Source organism: Engystomops pustulosus, chromosome 9, assembly GCF_040894005.1.
Source record: "Engystomops pustulosus chromosome 9, aEngPut4.maternal, whole genome shotgun sequence".
NCBI lineage: Eukaryota > Metazoa > Chordata > Amphibia > Anura > Leptodactylidae > Engystomops > Engystomops pustulosus.
This window is the reverse complement of record NC_092419.1, coordinates 62,614,727-62,629,498: the sequence shown is the minus strand read 5'-3', so window position 1 is coordinate 62,629,498 and position 14,772 is coordinate 62,614,727. Positions and strand designations below refer to the sequence as shown.

The window sequence follows — 14,772 nt, the reverse complement described above, 5'->3', positions numbered from 1 at the left end:
CCATGCTGGTATTTGCCAAGCCTTAAGCTGCATTGCTGCTGCGATCTGACGAGAGCAGGCACATTCAGCTTAGAATGGCCGTTGACAGCAGCTGTTCAATTTGAACCTTCTTTAACTATCTCATAGAGAAACTAACACAATTTTCAGGTTCAAAAAGGTCAACAGAACTTGGGATTCCCACCCAGTCTCCCATGCTGGTACTTGCCAAGCCTTAAGCTGCATTGCTGCTGTGATCTGACGAGAGCAGGCACATTCAGCTTAGAATGGCCGTTGACAGCAGCTGTTCAATTTGAACCTTCTTTTACTATCTCATAGAGAAAATAACTCAATTTTCAGGTTCAAAAAGGTCAACGGATCTTGGGATTCCTACCCAGTCTCCCATACTGGTACTTGCCAAGCCTTAAGCTGCATTGCTGCTGCTATCTGACGAGAGCAGGCACATTCAGCTTAGAATGGCCGTTGACAGCAGCTGTTCAATTTGAACCTGCTTTTACTATGTCATAGAGAAACTAACACAATTTTCAGGTTCAAAAAGGTCAACGGAACTTGGGATTCCCAGCCAGTCTCCCATGCTGGTACTTGCCAAGCCTTAAGCTGCATTGCTGCTGCGATCTGACGAGAGCAGGCACATTCAGCTTAGAATGGCCGTTGACAGCAGCTGTTCAATTTGAACCTTCTTTTACTATCTCATAGAGAAACTAACACAATTTTCAGGTTCAAAAAGGTCAACAGAACTTGGGATTCCCAGCCAGTCTCCCATGCTGGTACTTGCCATGCCTTAAGCTGCATTGCTGCTGCGATCTGAAAAGAGCACACACATTCAGCTTAGAATGGCCGTTGACAGCAGTTGTTCAATTTGAACCTTCTTCTACTATCTCATAGAGAAACTAACACAATTTTCAGGTTCAAAAAGGTCACCAGAACTTGGGATTCCCAGCCAGTCTCCCATGCTGGTATTTGCCAAGCCTTAAGCTGCATTGCTGCTGCGATCTGACAAGAGCACGCACATTCCGCTTAGAATGGCCGTTGACAGCAGCTTTTCAATTTGAACCTTCTTTTACTATCTCATAGAGAAACTAACACAATTTTCAGGTTCAAAAAGGTCATCGGAACTTGGGATTCCCAGCCAGTCTCCCATGCTGGTACTTGCCAAGCCTTAAGCTGCATTGCTGCTGCGATCTGACGAGAGCAGGCACATTCAGCTTAGAATGGCCATTGACAGCAGCTGTTCAATTTGAACCTTCTTTTACTATCTCATAGAGAAACTAACACAATTTTCAGGTTCAAAAAGGTCAACGGAACTTGGGATTCCCAGCCAGTCTCCCATGCTGGTACTTGCCAAGCCTTAAGCTGCATTGCTGCTGCGATCTGACGAGAGCAGGCACATTCAGCTTAGAATGGCCGTTGACAGCAGCTGTTCAATTTGAACCTTCGTTTACTATCTCATAGAGAAACTAACACAATTTTCAGGTTCAAAAACGTCAACAGAACTTGGGATTCCCAGCCAGTCTCCCATGCTGGTACTTGCCAAGCCTTAAGCTGCATCGCTGCTGCGAACTGAAAAGAGCACACACATTCAGCTTAGAATGGCCGTTGACAGCAGTTGTTCAATTTGAACCTTCTTCTACTATCTCATAGAGAAACTAACACAATTTTCAGGTTCAAAAAGGTCAACAGAACTTGGGATTCCAAGCCAGTCTCCCATGCTGGTACTTGCCAAGCCTTAAGCTGCATCGCTGCTGCGATCTGACAAGAGCACGCACATTCAGCTTAGAATGGCCATTGACAGCAGCTGTTCAATTTGAACCTTCTTTTACTATCTCATAGAGAAACTAACACAATTTTCAAGTTCAAAAAGGTCAACAGAACTTGGGATTCCCAGCCAGTCTCCCATGCTGGTACTTGCCAAGCCTTAAGCTGCATCGCTGCTGCGATCTGACAAGAGCACGCACATTCAGCTTAGAATGGCCGTTGACAGCAGCTGTTCAATTTGAACCTTCTTTTACTATCTCATAGAGAAACTAACACAATTTTCAGGTTCAAAAAGGTCAACAGAACTTGGGATTCCCAGCCAGTCTCCCATGCTGGTACTTGCCAAGCCTTAAGCTGCATCGCTACTGCGATCTGAAAAGAGCACACACATTCAGCTTAGAATGGCCGTTGACAGCAGTTGTTCAATTTGAACCTTCTTCTACTATCTCATAGAGAAACTAACACAATTTTCAGGTTCAAGAAGGTCAACAGAACTTGGGATTCCAAGCCAGTCTCCCATGCTGGTACTTGCCAAGCCTTAAGCTGCATCGCTGCTGCGATCTGACAAGAGCACGCACATTCAGCTTAGAATGGCCGTTGACAGCAGCTGTTCAATTTGAACCTTCTTTTACTATCTCATAGAGAAACTAACACAATTTTCAGTTTCAAAAAGGTCAACAGAACTTGGAATTCCCAGCCAGTCTCCCATGCTGGTACTTGCCAAGCCTTAAGCTGCATTGCTGCTGCGATCTGACGAGAGCAGGCACATTCAGCTTAGAATGGCCGTTGACAGCAGCTGTTCAATTTGAACCTTCTTTTGCTATCTCATAGAGAAACTAACACAATTTTCAGGTTAAAAAAGGTCAACGGAACTTGGGATTCCCAGCCAGTCTCCCATGCTGGTACTTGCCAAACCTTAAGCTGCATTGCTGCTGCGATCTGACGAGAGGAGGCACATTCAGCTTAGAATGGCCGTTGACAGCAGCATTTCAAATTGAACCTTCTTTTACTATCTCATAGAGAAACTAAAACAATTTTCAAGTTCAAAAAGGTCAACAGAACTTGGGATTCCCAGCCAGTCTCCCATGCTGGTACTTGCCAAGCCTTAAGCTGCATCGCTGCTGCGATCTGACAAGAGCACGCACATTCAGCTTAGAATGGCTGTCGACAGCGGCTGTTCAATTTGAACCTTCTTGTACTATCTCATAGAGAAACTAACACAATTTTCAGGTTCAAAAAGGTCAACGGAACTTGGGATTCCCAGCCAGTCTCCCATGCTGGTACTTGCCAAGCCTTAAGCTGCATTGCTGCTGCAATCTGATGAGAGCAGGCACATTCAGCTTAGAATGGCCGTTGACAGCAGCTGTTCAATTTGAACCTTCTTTTACTATCTCATAGAGAAACTAACACAATTTTCAGTTTCAAAAAGGTCAACAGAACTTGGGATTCCCAGCCAGTCTCCCATGCTGGTACTTGCCAAGCCTTAAGCTGCATTGCTGCTGTGATCTGACGAGAGCAGGCACATTCAGCTTAGAATGGCCGTTGACAGCAGCTGTTCAATTTGAACCTTCTTTTGCTATCTCATAGAGAAACTAACACAATTTTCAGGTTCAAAAAGGTCAACGGAACTTGGGATTCCCAGCCAGTCTCCCATGCTGGTACTTGCCAAGCCTTAAGCTGCATTGCTGCTGCGATCTGACGAGAGCAGGCACATTCAGCTTAGAATGGCCATTGACAGCAGTTGTTCAATTTTAACCTTCTTCTACTATCTCATATAGAAACTAACACAATTTTCAGGTTCAAAAAGGTCACCAGAACTTGGGATTCCAAGCCAGTCTCCCATGCTGGTACTTGCCAAGCCTTAAGCTGCATTGCTGCTGCAATCTGACAAGAGAAGGCACATTCAGCTTAGAATGGCCGTTGACAGCAGCTGTTCAATTTGAACCTTCTTTTGCTATCTCATAGAGAAACTAACACAATTTTCAGGTTCAAAAAGGTCACCAGAACTTGGGATTCCAAGCCAGTCTCCCATGCTGGTACTTGCCAAGCCTTAAGCTGCATCGCTGCTGCAATCTGACAAGAGCACGCACATTCAGCTCAGAATGGCCGTTGACAGCAGCTGTTCAATTTGAACCTTCTTTTACTATCTCATAGAGAAACTAACACAATTTTCAGGTTCAAAAAGGTAAACAGAACTTGGGATTCCCAGCCAGTCTCCCATGCTGGTACTTGCCAAGCCTTAAGCTGCATTGCTGCTGCGATCTGACGAGAGCAGGCACATTCAGCTTAGAATGGCCGTTGACAGCAGCTGTTCAATTTGAACCTTCTTTTACTATCTCATAGACAAACTAACACATTTTCAGGTTCAAAAAGGTCAACGGAACTTGGAATTCCCAGCCAGTCTCCCATGCTGGTACTTGCCAAGCCTTAAGCTGCATTGCTGCTGCGATCTGACGAGAGCAGGCACATTCAGCTTAGAATGGCCGTTGACAGCAGCTGTTCAATTTGAACCTTCTTTAACTATCTCATAGAGAAACTAACACAATTTTCAGGTTCAAAAAGGTCAACAGAACTTGGGATTCCCAGCCAGTCTCCCATGCTGGTACTTGCCAAGCCTTAAGCTGCATTGCTGCTGTGATCTGACGAGATCAGGCACATTCAGCTTAGAATGGCCGTTGACAGCAGCTGTTCAATTTGAACCTTCTTTTACTATCTCATAGAGAAAATAACTCAATTTTCAGGTTCAAAAAGGTCAACGGATCTTGGGATTCCTACCCAGTCTCCCATGCTGGTACTTGCCAAGCCTTAAGCTGCATTGCTGCTGCGATGAGACGAGAGCAGGCACATTCAGCTTAGAATGGCCGTTGACAGCAGCTGTTCAATTTGAACCTTCTTTTACTATCTCATAGAGAAACTAACACAATTTTCAGGTTCAAAAAGGTCAACGGAACTTGGGATTCCCAGCCAGTCTCCCATGCTGGTACTTGCCAAGCCTTAAGCTGCATTGCTGCTGCGATCTGACGAGAGCAGGCACATTCAGCTTAGAATGGCCGTTGACAGCAGCTGTTCAATTTGAACCTTCTTTTACTATGTCATAGAGAAACTAACACATTTTCAGGTTCAAAAAGGTCAACGGAACTTGGAATTCCCAGCCAGTCTCCCATGCTGGTACTTGCCAAGCCTTAAGCTGCATCGCTGCTGCGATCTGAAAAGAGCACACACATTCAGCTTAGAATGGCCGTTGACAGCAGTTGTTCAATTTGAACCTTCTTCTACTATCTCATAGAGAAACTAACACAATTTTCAGGTTCAAAAAGGTCACCAGAACTTGGGTTTTTCAGCCAGTCTCCCATGCTGGTATTTGCCAAGCCTTAAGCTGCATCGCTGCTGCGATCTGACAAGAGCACGCACATTCCGCTTAGAATGGCCGTTGACAGCAGTTTTTCAATTTGAACCTTCTTTTACTATCTCATAGAGAAACTAACACAATTTTCAGGTTCAAAAAGGTCAACGGAACTTGGGATTCCCAGCCAGTCTCCCATGCTGGTACTTGCCAAGCCTTAAGCTGCATTGCTGCTGCGATCTGACGAGAGCAGGCACATTCAGCTTAGAATGGCCATTGACAGCAGCTGTTCAATTTGAGCCTTCTTTTACTATCTCATAGAGAAACTAACACAATTTTCAGGTTCAAAAAGGTCAACGGAACTTGGGATTTCCAGCCAGTCTCCCATGCTGGTACTTGCCAAGCCTTAAGCTGCATTGCTGCTGCGATCTGACGAGAGCAGGCACATTCAGCTTAGAATGGCCGTTGACAGCAGCTGTTCAATTTGAACCTTCTTTTACTATCTCATAGAGAAACTAACACATTTTCAGGTTCAAAAAGGTCAACGGAACTTGGAATTCCCAGCCAGTCTCCCATGCTGGTACTTGTCAAGCCTTAAGCTGCATTGCTGCTGCAATCTGACGAGAGCAGGCACATTCAGCTTAGAATGGCCGTTGACAGCAGCTGTTCAATTTGAACCTTCTTTAACTATCTCATAGAGAAACTAACACAATTTTCAGGTTCAAAAAGGTCAACAGAACTTGGGATTCCCAGCCAGTCTCCCATGCTGGTACTTTCCAAGCCTTAAGCTGCATTGCTGCTGTGATCTGACGAGAGCAGGCTCATTCAGCTTAGAATGGCCGTTGACAGCAGCTGTTCAATTTGAACCTTCTTTTACTATCTCATAGAGAAACTAACACAATTTTCAGGTTCAAAAAGGTCAACGGAACTTGGGATTCCCAGCCAGTCTCCCATGCTGGTACTTGCCAAGCCTTAAGCTGCATTGCTGCTGCGATCTGACGAGAGCAGGCACATTCAGCTTAGAATGGCCGTTGACAGCAGCTGTTCAATTTGAACCTTCTTTTACTATGTCATAGAGAAACTAACACATTTTAAGGTTCAAAAAGGTCAACGGAACTTGGAATTCCCAGCCAGTCTCCCATGCTGGTACTTGCCAAGCCTTAAGTTGCATTGCTGCTGCGATCTGACGAGAGCAGGCAAATTCAGCTTAGAATGGCCGTTGACAGCAGCTGTTCAATTTGAACCTTCTTTTACTATCTCATATAGAAACTAACACAATTTTCAGGTTAAAAAAGGTCAACAGAACTTGGGATTCCCAGCCAGACTCCCATGCTGGTACTTGCCAAGCCTTAAGTTGCATTGCTGCTGCGATCTGACGAGAGCAGGCAAATTCAGCTTAGAATGGCCGTTGACAGCAGCTGTTCAATTTGAACCTTCTTTTACTATCTCATATAGAAACTAACACAATTTTCAGGTTAAAAAAGGTCAACAGAACTTGGGATTCCCAGCCAGTCTCCCATGCTGGTGCTTGCCAAGCCTTAAGCTGCATTGCTGCTGCGATCTGACGAGAGCAGGCACATTCAGCTTAGAATTGCAGTTGACAGCAGCTGTTCAATTTGAACCTTCTTTTACTATCTCATAGAGAAACTAACACAATTTTCAGGTTCAAAAAGGTCAACAGAACTTGGGATTCCCAGCCAGTCTCCCATGCTGGTACTTGCCAAGCCTTAAGCTGCATCGCTGCTGCGATCTGAAAAGAGCACACACATTCAGCTTAGAATGGCCGTTGACAGCAGTTGTTCAATTTGAACCTTCTTCTACTATCTCATAGAGAAACTAACACAATTTTCAGGTTCAAAAAGGTCACCAGAACTTGGGTTTTTCAGCCAGTCTCCCATGCTGGTATTTGCCAAGCCTTAAGCTGCATCGCTGCTGCGATCTGACAAGAGCACGCACATTCAGCTTAGAATGGCCATTGACAGCAGCTGTTCAATTTGAACCTTCTTTTACTATCTCATATAGAAACTAACACAATTTTCAGGTTCAAAAAGGTCAACGGAACTTGGGATTCCCAGCCAGTCTCCCATGCTGGTACTTGCCAAGCCTTAAGCTGCATTGCTGCTGCGATCTGACGAGAGCAGGCACATTCAGCTTAGAATGGCCGTTGACAGCAGCTGTTCAATTTGAACCTTCTTTTACTATCTCATAGAGAAACTAACACATTTTCAGGTTCAAAAAGGTCAACGGAACTTGGAATTCCCAGCCAGTCTCCCATGCTGGTACTTGCCAAGCCTTAAGCTGCATTGCTGCTGCGATCTGACGAGAGCAGGCACATTCAGCTTAGAATGGCCGTTGACAGCAGCTGTTCAATTTGAACCTTCTTTTACTATCTCATAGAGAAACTAACACATTTTCAGGTTCAAAAAGGTCAACGGAACTTGGAATTCCCAGCCAGTCTCCCATGCTGGTACTTGCCAAGCCTTAAGCTGCATTGCTGCCTTGATCTGACGAGAGCAGGCACATTCCGCTTAGAATGGCCGTTGACAGCAGCTGTTCAATTTGAACCTTCTTTAACTATCTCATAGAGAAACTAACACAATTTTCAGGTTCAAAAAGGTCAACAGAACTTGGGATTCCCAGCCAGTCTCCCATGCTGGTACTTGCCAAGCCTTAAGCTGCATTGCTGCTGTGATCTGACGAGAGCAGGCTCATTCAGCTTAGAATGGCCATTGACAGCAGCTGTTCAATTTGAACCTTCTTTTACTATCTCATCGAGAAACTAACACAATTTTCAGGTTCAAAAAGGTCAACGGAACTTGGGATTCCCAGCCAGTCTCCCATGCTGGTACTTGCCAAGCCTTAAGCTGCATTGCTGCTGCGATCTGACGAGAGCAGGCACATTCAGCTTAGAATGGCCGTTGACAGCAGCTGTTCAATTTGAACCTTCTTTTACTATCTCATAGACAAACTAACACATTTTCAGGTTCAAAAAGGTCAACGGAACTTGGAATTCCCAGCCAGTCTCCCATGCTGGTACTTGCCAAGCCTTAAGCTGCATTGCTGCTGCGATCTGACGAGAGCAGGCACATTCAGCTTAGAATGGCCGTTGACAGCAGCTGTTCAATTTGAACCTTCTTTAACTATCTCATAGAGAAACTAACACAATTTTCAGGTTCAAAAATGTCAACAGAACTTGGGATTCCCAGGCAGTCTCCCATGCTGGTACTTGCCAAGCCTTAAGCTGCATTGCTGCTGCGATCTGACGAGAGCAGGCACATTCAGCTTAGAATGGCCGTTGACAGCAGCTGTTCAATTTGAACCTTCTTTTACTATCTCATAGAGAAAATAACTCAATTTTCAGGTTCAAAAAGGTCAACGGATCTTGGGATTCCTACCCAGTCTCCCATGCTGGTACTTGCCAAGCCTTAAGCTGCATTGCTGCTGCGATCTGACGAGAGCAGGCACATTCAGCTTAGAATGGCCGTTGACAGCAGCTGTTCAATTTGAACCTTCTTTTACTATCTCATAGAGAAACTAACACAATTTTCAGGTTCAAAAAGGTCAACGGAACTTGGGATTCCCAGCCAGTCTCCCATGCTGGTACTTGCCAAGCCTTAAGTTGCATTGCTGCTGCGATCTGACGAGAGCAGGCAAATTCAGCTTAGAATGGCCGTTGACAGCAGCTGTTCAATTTGAACCTTCTTTTACTATCTCATATAGAAACTAACACAATTTTCAGGTTAAAAAAGGTCAACAGAACTTGGGATTCCCAGCCAGACTCCCATGCTGGTACTTGCCAAGCCTTAAGTTGCATTGCTGCTGCGATCTGACGAGAGCAGGCAAATTCAGCTTAGAATGGCCGTTGACAGCAGCTGTTCAATTTGAACCTTCTTTTACTATCTCATATAGAAACTAACACAATTTTCAGGTTAAAAAAGGTCAACAGAACTTGGGATTCCCAGCCAGTCTCCCATGCTGGTACTTGCCAAGCCTTAAGCTGCATTGCTGCTGCGATCTGACGAGAGCAGGCACATTCAGCTTAGAATGGCCGTTGACAGCAGCTGTTCAATTTGAACCTTCTTTAACTATCTCATAGAGAAACTAACACAATTTTCAGGTTCAAAAAGGTCAACAGAACTTGGGAATCCCAGCCAGTCTCCCATGCTGGTACTTGCCAAGCCTTAAGCTGCATTGCTGCTGTGATCTGACGAGAGCAGGCACATTCAGCTTAGAATGGCCGTTGACAGCAGCTGTTCAATTTGAACCTTCTTTTACTATCTCATAGAGAAAATAACTCAATTTTCAGGTTCAAAAAGGTCAACGGATCTTGGGATTCCTACCCAGTCTCCCATGCTGGTACTTGCCAAGCCTTAAGCTGCATTGCTGCTGCGATCTGACGAGAGCAGGCACATTCAGCTTAGAATGGCCATTGACAGCAGCTGTTTAATTTGAACCTTCTTTTACTATCTCATAGAGAAACTAACACAATTTTCAGGTTCAAAAAGGTCAACGGAACTTGGGATTCCCAGCCAGTCTCCCATGCTGGTACTTGCCAAGCCTTAAGCTGCATTGCTGCTGCGATCTGACGAGAGCAGGCACATTCAGCTTAGAATGGCCGTTGACAGCAGCTGTTCAATTTGAACCTTCTTTTACTATCTCATAGAGAAACTAACACATTTTCAGGTTCAAAAAGGTCAACGGAACTTGGAATTCCCAGCCAGTCTCCCATGCTGGTATTTGCCAAGCCTTAAGCTGCATTGCTGCTGCGATCTGACGAGAGCAGGCACATTCAGCTTAGAATGACCGTTAACAGCAGCTGTTCAATTTGAACCTTCTTTTACTATCTCATAGAGAAACTAACATACTTTTCAGGTTCAAAAAGGTCAACGGAACTTGGAATTCCCAGCCAGTCTCCCATGCTGGTACTTGCCAAGCCTTAAGCTGCATTGCTGCTGCGATCTGACGAGAGCAGGCACATTCAGCTTAGAATGGCCGTTGACAGCAGCTGTTCAATTTGAACCTTCTTTAACTATCTCATAGAGAAACTAACACAATTTTCAGGTTCAAAAAGGTCAACAGAACTTGGGATTCCCAGCCAGTCTCCCATGCTGGTACTTGCCAAGCCTTAAGCTGCATTGCTGCTGTGATCTGACGAGAGCAGGCACATTCAGCTTAGAATGGCCGTTGAAAGCAGCTGTTCAATTTGAACCTTCTTTTACTATCTCATAGAGAAAATAACTCAATTTTCAGGTTCAAAAAGGTCAACGGATCTTGGGATTCCTACCCAGTCTCCCATGCTGGTACTTGCCAAGCCTTAAGCTGCATTGCTGCTGCGATCTGACGAGAGCAGGCACATTCAGCTTAGAATGACCGTTAACAGCAGCTGTTCAATTTGAACCTTCTTTTACTATCTCATAGAGAAACTAACATAATTTTCAGGTTCAAAAAGGTCAACGGAACTTGGGATTCCCAGCCAGTCTCCCATGCTGGTACTTGCCAAGCCTTAAGCTGCATTGCTGCTGCGATCTGACGAGAGCAGGCACATTCAGCTTAGAATGGCCGTTGACAGCAGCTGTTCAATTTGAACCTTCTTTTACTATCTCATAGAGAAACTAACACATTTTCAGGTTCAAAAAGGTCAACGGAACTTGGAATTCCCAGCCAGTCTCCCATGCTGGTACTTGCCAAGCCTTAAGCTGCACTGCTGCTGCGATCTGACGAGAGCAGGCACATTCAGCTTAGAATGGCCGTTGACAGCAGCTGTTCAATTTGAACCTTCTTTTACTATCTCATAGAGAAACTAACACATTTTCAGGTTCAAAAAGGTCAACGGAACTTGGAATTCCCAGCCAGTCTCCCATGCTGGTACTTGCCAAGCCTTAAGCTGCATTGCTGCTGTGATCTGACGAGAGCAGGCACATTCAGCTTAGAATGGCCGTTGACAGCAGCTGTTCAATTTGAACCTTCTTTAACTATCTCATAGAGAAACTAACACAATTTTCAGGTTCAAAAAGGTCAACAGAACTTGGGATTCCCAGCCAGTCTCCCATGCTGGTACTTGCCAAGCCTTAAGCTGCATTGCTGCTGTGATCTGACGAGAGCAGGCTCATTCAGCTTAGAATGGCCGTTGACAGCAGCTGTTCAATTTGAACCTTCTTTTACTATCTCATCGAGAAACTAACACAATTTTCAGGTTCAAAAAGGTCAACGGAACTTGGGATTCCCAGCCAGTCTCCCATGCTGGTACTTGCCAAGCCTTAAGCTGCATTGCTGCTGCGATCTGACGAGAGCAGGCACATTCAGCTTAGAATGGCCGTTGACAGCAGCTGTTCAATTTGAACCTTCTTTTACTATCTCATAGACAAACTAACACATTTTCAGGTTCAAAAAGGTCAACGGAACTTGGAATTCCCAGCCAGTCTCCCATGCTGGTACTTGCCAAGCCTTAAGCTGCATTGCTGCTGCGATCTGACGAGAGCAGGCACATTCAGCTTAGAATGGCCGTTGACAGCAGCTGTTCAATTTGAACCTTCTTTAACTATCTCATAGAGAAACTAACACAATTTTCAGGTTCAAAAATGTCAACAGAACTTGGGATTCCCAGCCAGTCTCCCATGCTGGTGCTTGCCAAGCCTTAAGCTGCATTGCTGCTGTGATCTGACGAGAGCAGGCACATTCAGCTTAGAATGGCCGTTGAAAGCAGCTGTTCAATTTGAACCTTCTTTTACTATCTCATAGAGAAAATAACTCAATTTTCAGGTTCAAAAAGGTCAACGGATCTTGGGATTCCTACCCAGTCTCCCATGCTGGTACTTGCCAAGCCTTAAGCTGCATTGCTGCTGCGATCTGACGAGAGCAGGCACATTCAGCTTAGAATGACCGTTAACAGCAGCTGTTCAATTTGAACCTTCTTTTACTATCTCATAGAGAAACTAACACAATTTTCAGGTTCAAAAAGGTCAACGGAACTTGGGATTCCCAGCCAGTCTCCCATGCTGGTACTTGCCAAGCCTTAAGCTGCATTGCTGCTGCGATCTGACGAGAGCAGGCACATTCAGCTTAGAATGGCCGTTGACAGCAGCTGTTCAATTTGAACCTTCTTTTACTATCTCATAGAGAAACTAACACATTTTCAGGTTCAAAAAGGTCAACGGAACTTGGAATTCCCAGCCAGTCTCCCATGCTGGTACTTGCCAAGCCTTAAACTGCATTGCTGCTGCGATCTGACGAGAGCAGGCACATTCAGCTTAGAATGGCCGTTGACAGCAGCTGTTCAATTTGAACCTTCTTTTACTATCTCATAGAGAAACTAACACAATTTTCAGGTTCAAAAAGGTCAACAGAACTTGGGATTCCCAGCCAGTCTCCCATGCTGGTACTTGCCAAGCCTTAAGCTGCATCGCTGCTGCGATCTGAAAAGAGCACACACATTCAGCTTAGAATGGCCGTTGAAAGCAGTTTTTCAATTTGAACCTTCTTCTACTATCTCATAGAGAAACTAACACAATTTTCAGGTTCAAAAACATCACCAGAACTTGGGATTCCCAGCCAGTCTCCCATGCTGGTATTTGCCAAGCCTTAAGCTGCATTGCTACTGCGATCTGACAAGAGCACGCACATTCCGCTTAGAATGGCCGTTGACAGCAGCTTTTCAATTTGAACCTTCTTTTACTATCTCATAGAGAAACTAACACAATTTTCAGGTTCAAAAAGGTCAACGGAACTTGGGATTCCCAGCCAGTCTCCCATGCTGGTACTTGCCAAGCCTTAAGCTGCATTGCTGCTGCGATCTGACGAGAGCAGGCACATTCAGCTTAGAATGGCCATTGACAGCAGCTGATTAATTTGAACCTTCTTTTACTATCTCATAGAGAAACTAACACAATTTTCAGGTTCAAAAAGGTCAACGGAACTTGGGATTCCCAGCCAGTCTCCCATGCTGGTACTTGCCAAGCCTTAAGCTGCATTGCTGCTGCGATCTGACGAGAGCAGGCACATTCAGCTTAGAATGGCCGTTGACAGCAGCTTTTCAATTTGAACCTTCTTTTACTATCTCATAGACAAACTAACACATTTTCAGGTTCAAAAAGGTCAACAGAACTTGGAATTCCCAGCCAGTCTCCCATGCTGGTACTTGCCAAGCCTTAAGCTGCATTGCTGCTGCGATCTGACGAGAGCAGGCACATTCAGCTTAGAATGGCCGTTGACAGCAGCTGTTCAATTTGAACCTTCTTTAACTATCTCATAGAGAAACTAACACAATTTTCAGGTTCAAAAAGGTCAACAGAACTTGGGATTCCCAGCCAGTCTCCCATGCTGGTACTTGCCAAGCCTTAAGCTGCATTGCTGCTGTGATCTGACGAGAGCAGGCACATTCAGCTTAGAATGGCCGTTGAAAGCAGCTGTTCAATTTGAACCTTCTTTTACTATCTCATAGAGAAAATAACTCAATTTTCAGGTTCAAAAAGGTCAACGGATCTTGGGATTCCTACATAGTCTCCCATGCTGGTACTTGCCAAGCCTTAAGCTGCATTGCTGCTGCGATCTGACGAGAGCAGGCACATTCAGCTTAGAATGACCGTTAACAGCAGCTGTTCAATTTGAACCTTCTTTTACTATCTCATAGAGAAACTAACACAATTTTCAGGTTCAAAAAGGTCAACGGAACTTGGGATTCCCAGCCAGTCTCCCATGCTGGTACTTGCCAAGCCTTAAGCTGCATTGCTGCTGCGATCTGACGAGAGCAGGCACATTCAGCTTAGAATGGCCGTTGACAGCAGCTGTTCAATTTGAACCTTCTTTTACTATCTCATAGAGAAACTAACACATTTTCAGGTTCAAAAAGGTCAACGGAACTTGGAATTCCCAGCCAGTCTCCCATGCTGGTACTTGCCAAGCCTTAAGCTGCATTGCTGCTGCGATCTGACGAGAGCAGGCACATTCAGCTTAGAATGGCCGTTGACAGCAGCTGTTCAATTTGAACCTTCTTCTACTATCTCATAGAGAAACTAACACAATTTTCAGGTTCAAAAACGTCACCAGAACTTGGGATTCCCAGCCAGTCTCCCATGCTGGTATTTGCCAAGCCTTAAGCTGCATTGCTACTGCGATCTGACAAGAGCACGCACATTCCGCTTAGAATGGCCGTTGACAGCAGCTTTTCAATTTGAACCTTCTTTTACTATCTCATAGAGAAACTAACACAATTTTCAGGTTCAAAAAGGTCAACGGAACTTGGGATTCCCAGCCAGTCTCCCATGCTGGTACTTGCCAAGCCTTAAGCTGCATTGCTGCTGCGATCTGACGAGAGCAGGCACATTCAGCTTAGAATGGCCATTGACAGCAGCTGTTTAATTTGAACCTTCTTTTACTATCTCATAGAGAAACTAACACAATTTTCAGGTTCAAAAAGGTCAACGGAACTTGGGATTCCCAGCCAGTCTCCCATGCTGGTACTTGCCAAGCCTTAAGCTGCATTGCTGCTGCGATCTGACGAGAGCAGGCACATTCAGCTTAGAATGGCCGTTGACAGCAGCTGTTCAATTTGAACCTTCTTTTACTATCTCATAGAGAAACTAACACATTTTCAGGTTCAAAAAGGTCAACGGAACTTGGAATTCCCAGCCAGTCTCCCATGCTGGTATTTGCCAAGCCTTAAGCTGCATTGCTGCTGCGAT

General features: G+C 45.0%; 35 pseudogenes; all 35 read right to left on the bottom strand.

Annotated features, from left to right (window-relative positions):
• Positions 1-6,389: 6,389 nt before the first annotated feature.
• LOC140098849 (5S ribosomal RNA) lies at positions 6,390-6,508 on the bottom strand (annotated as a pseudogene).
• A 637-nt stretch (positions 6,509-7,145) lies between these two features.
• LOC140090827 (5S ribosomal RNA) lies at positions 7,146-7,264 on the bottom strand (annotated as a pseudogene).
• A 69-nt stretch (positions 7,265-7,333) lies between these two features.
• On the bottom strand, positions 7,334-7,452 carry LOC140082700 (5S ribosomal RNA; annotated as a pseudogene).
• Positions 7,453-7,710: 258 nt separating this feature from the next.
• On the bottom strand, positions 7,711-7,829 carry LOC140097579 (5S ribosomal RNA; annotated as a pseudogene).
• Positions 7,830-7,899: 70 nt separating this feature from the next.
• LOC140090815 (5S ribosomal RNA) lies at positions 7,900-8,018 on the bottom strand (annotated as a pseudogene).
• Positions 8,019-8,087: 69 nt separating this feature from the next.
• On the bottom strand, positions 8,088-8,206 carry LOC140082689 (5S ribosomal RNA; annotated as a pseudogene).
• A 71-nt stretch (positions 8,207-8,277) lies between these two features.
• Positions 8,278-8,395, bottom strand: LOC140097822 (5S ribosomal RNA; annotated as a pseudogene).
• Positions 8,396-8,465: 70 nt separating this feature from the next.
• LOC140094274 (5S ribosomal RNA) lies at positions 8,466-8,584 on the bottom strand (annotated as a pseudogene).
• A 70-nt stretch (positions 8,585-8,654) lies between these two features.
• LOC140094434 (5S ribosomal RNA) lies at positions 8,655-8,773 on the bottom strand (annotated as a pseudogene).
• Positions 8,774-8,843: 70 nt separating this feature from the next.
• LOC140098848 (5S ribosomal RNA) lies at positions 8,844-8,962 on the bottom strand (annotated as a pseudogene).
• A 70-nt stretch (positions 8,963-9,032) lies between these two features.
• LOC140079027 (5S ribosomal RNA) lies at positions 9,033-9,151 on the bottom strand (annotated as a pseudogene).
• Positions 9,152-9,410: 259 nt separating this feature from the next.
• LOC140096606 (5S ribosomal RNA) lies at positions 9,411-9,529 on the bottom strand (annotated as a pseudogene).
• A 70-nt stretch (positions 9,530-9,599) lies between these two features.
• LOC140090803 (5S ribosomal RNA) lies at positions 9,600-9,718 on the bottom strand (annotated as a pseudogene).
• A 69-nt stretch (positions 9,719-9,787) lies between these two features.
• On the bottom strand, positions 9,788-9,906 carry LOC140089262 (5S ribosomal RNA; annotated as a pseudogene).
• A 70-nt stretch (positions 9,907-9,976) lies between these two features.
• On the bottom strand, positions 9,977-10,095 carry LOC140082678 (5S ribosomal RNA; annotated as a pseudogene).
• Positions 10,096-10,165: 70 nt separating this feature from the next.
• LOC140095691 (5S ribosomal RNA) lies at positions 10,166-10,284 on the bottom strand (annotated as a pseudogene).
• Positions 10,285-10,354: 70 nt separating this feature from the next.
• On the bottom strand, positions 10,355-10,473 carry LOC140095362 (5S ribosomal RNA; annotated as a pseudogene).
• Positions 10,474-10,543: 70 nt separating this feature from the next.
• On the bottom strand, positions 10,544-10,662 carry LOC140090791 (5S ribosomal RNA; annotated as a pseudogene).
• Positions 10,663-10,731: 69 nt separating this feature from the next.
• Positions 10,732-10,850, bottom strand: LOC140089965 (5S ribosomal RNA; annotated as a pseudogene).
• A 69-nt stretch (positions 10,851-10,919) lies between these two features.
• Positions 10,920-11,038, bottom strand: LOC140086467 (5S ribosomal RNA; annotated as a pseudogene).
• Positions 11,039-11,108: 70 nt separating this feature from the next.
• LOC140095192 (5S ribosomal RNA) lies at positions 11,109-11,227 on the bottom strand (annotated as a pseudogene).
• Positions 11,228-11,297: 70 nt separating this feature from the next.
• LOC140090778 (5S ribosomal RNA) lies at positions 11,298-11,416 on the bottom strand (annotated as a pseudogene).
• A 69-nt stretch (positions 11,417-11,485) lies between these two features.
• Positions 11,486-11,604, bottom strand: LOC140082666 (5S ribosomal RNA; annotated as a pseudogene).
• Positions 11,605-11,863: 259 nt separating this feature from the next.
• LOC140095360 (5S ribosomal RNA) lies at positions 11,864-11,982 on the bottom strand (annotated as a pseudogene).
• Positions 11,983-12,052: 70 nt separating this feature from the next.
• On the bottom strand, positions 12,053-12,171 carry LOC140090766 (5S ribosomal RNA; annotated as a pseudogene).
• Positions 12,172-12,240: 69 nt separating this feature from the next.
• Positions 12,241-12,359, bottom strand: LOC140082181 (5S ribosomal RNA; annotated as a pseudogene).
• A 448-nt stretch (positions 12,360-12,807) lies between these two features.
• LOC140082594 (5S ribosomal RNA) lies at positions 12,808-12,926 on the bottom strand (annotated as a pseudogene).
• A 70-nt stretch (positions 12,927-12,996) lies between these two features.
• Positions 12,997-13,115, bottom strand: LOC140090754 (5S ribosomal RNA; annotated as a pseudogene).
• Positions 13,116-13,184: 69 nt separating this feature from the next.
• Positions 13,185-13,303, bottom strand: LOC140078388 (5S ribosomal RNA; annotated as a pseudogene).
• Positions 13,304-13,373: 70 nt separating this feature from the next.
• LOC140095690 (5S ribosomal RNA) lies at positions 13,374-13,492 on the bottom strand (annotated as a pseudogene).
• A 70-nt stretch (positions 13,493-13,562) lies between these two features.
• On the bottom strand, positions 13,563-13,681 carry LOC140091572 (5S ribosomal RNA; annotated as a pseudogene).
• Positions 13,682-13,751: 70 nt separating this feature from the next.
• LOC140090740 (5S ribosomal RNA) lies at positions 13,752-13,870 on the bottom strand (annotated as a pseudogene).
• Positions 13,871-13,939: 69 nt separating this feature from the next.
• Positions 13,940-14,058, bottom strand: LOC140082654 (5S ribosomal RNA; annotated as a pseudogene).
• Positions 14,059-14,317: 259 nt separating this feature from the next.
• Positions 14,318-14,436, bottom strand: LOC140082593 (5S ribosomal RNA; annotated as a pseudogene).
• Positions 14,437-14,506: 70 nt separating this feature from the next.
• LOC140090728 (5S ribosomal RNA) lies at positions 14,507-14,625 on the bottom strand (annotated as a pseudogene).
• Between the last annotated feature and the right edge of the window lie 147 nt (positions 14,626-14,772).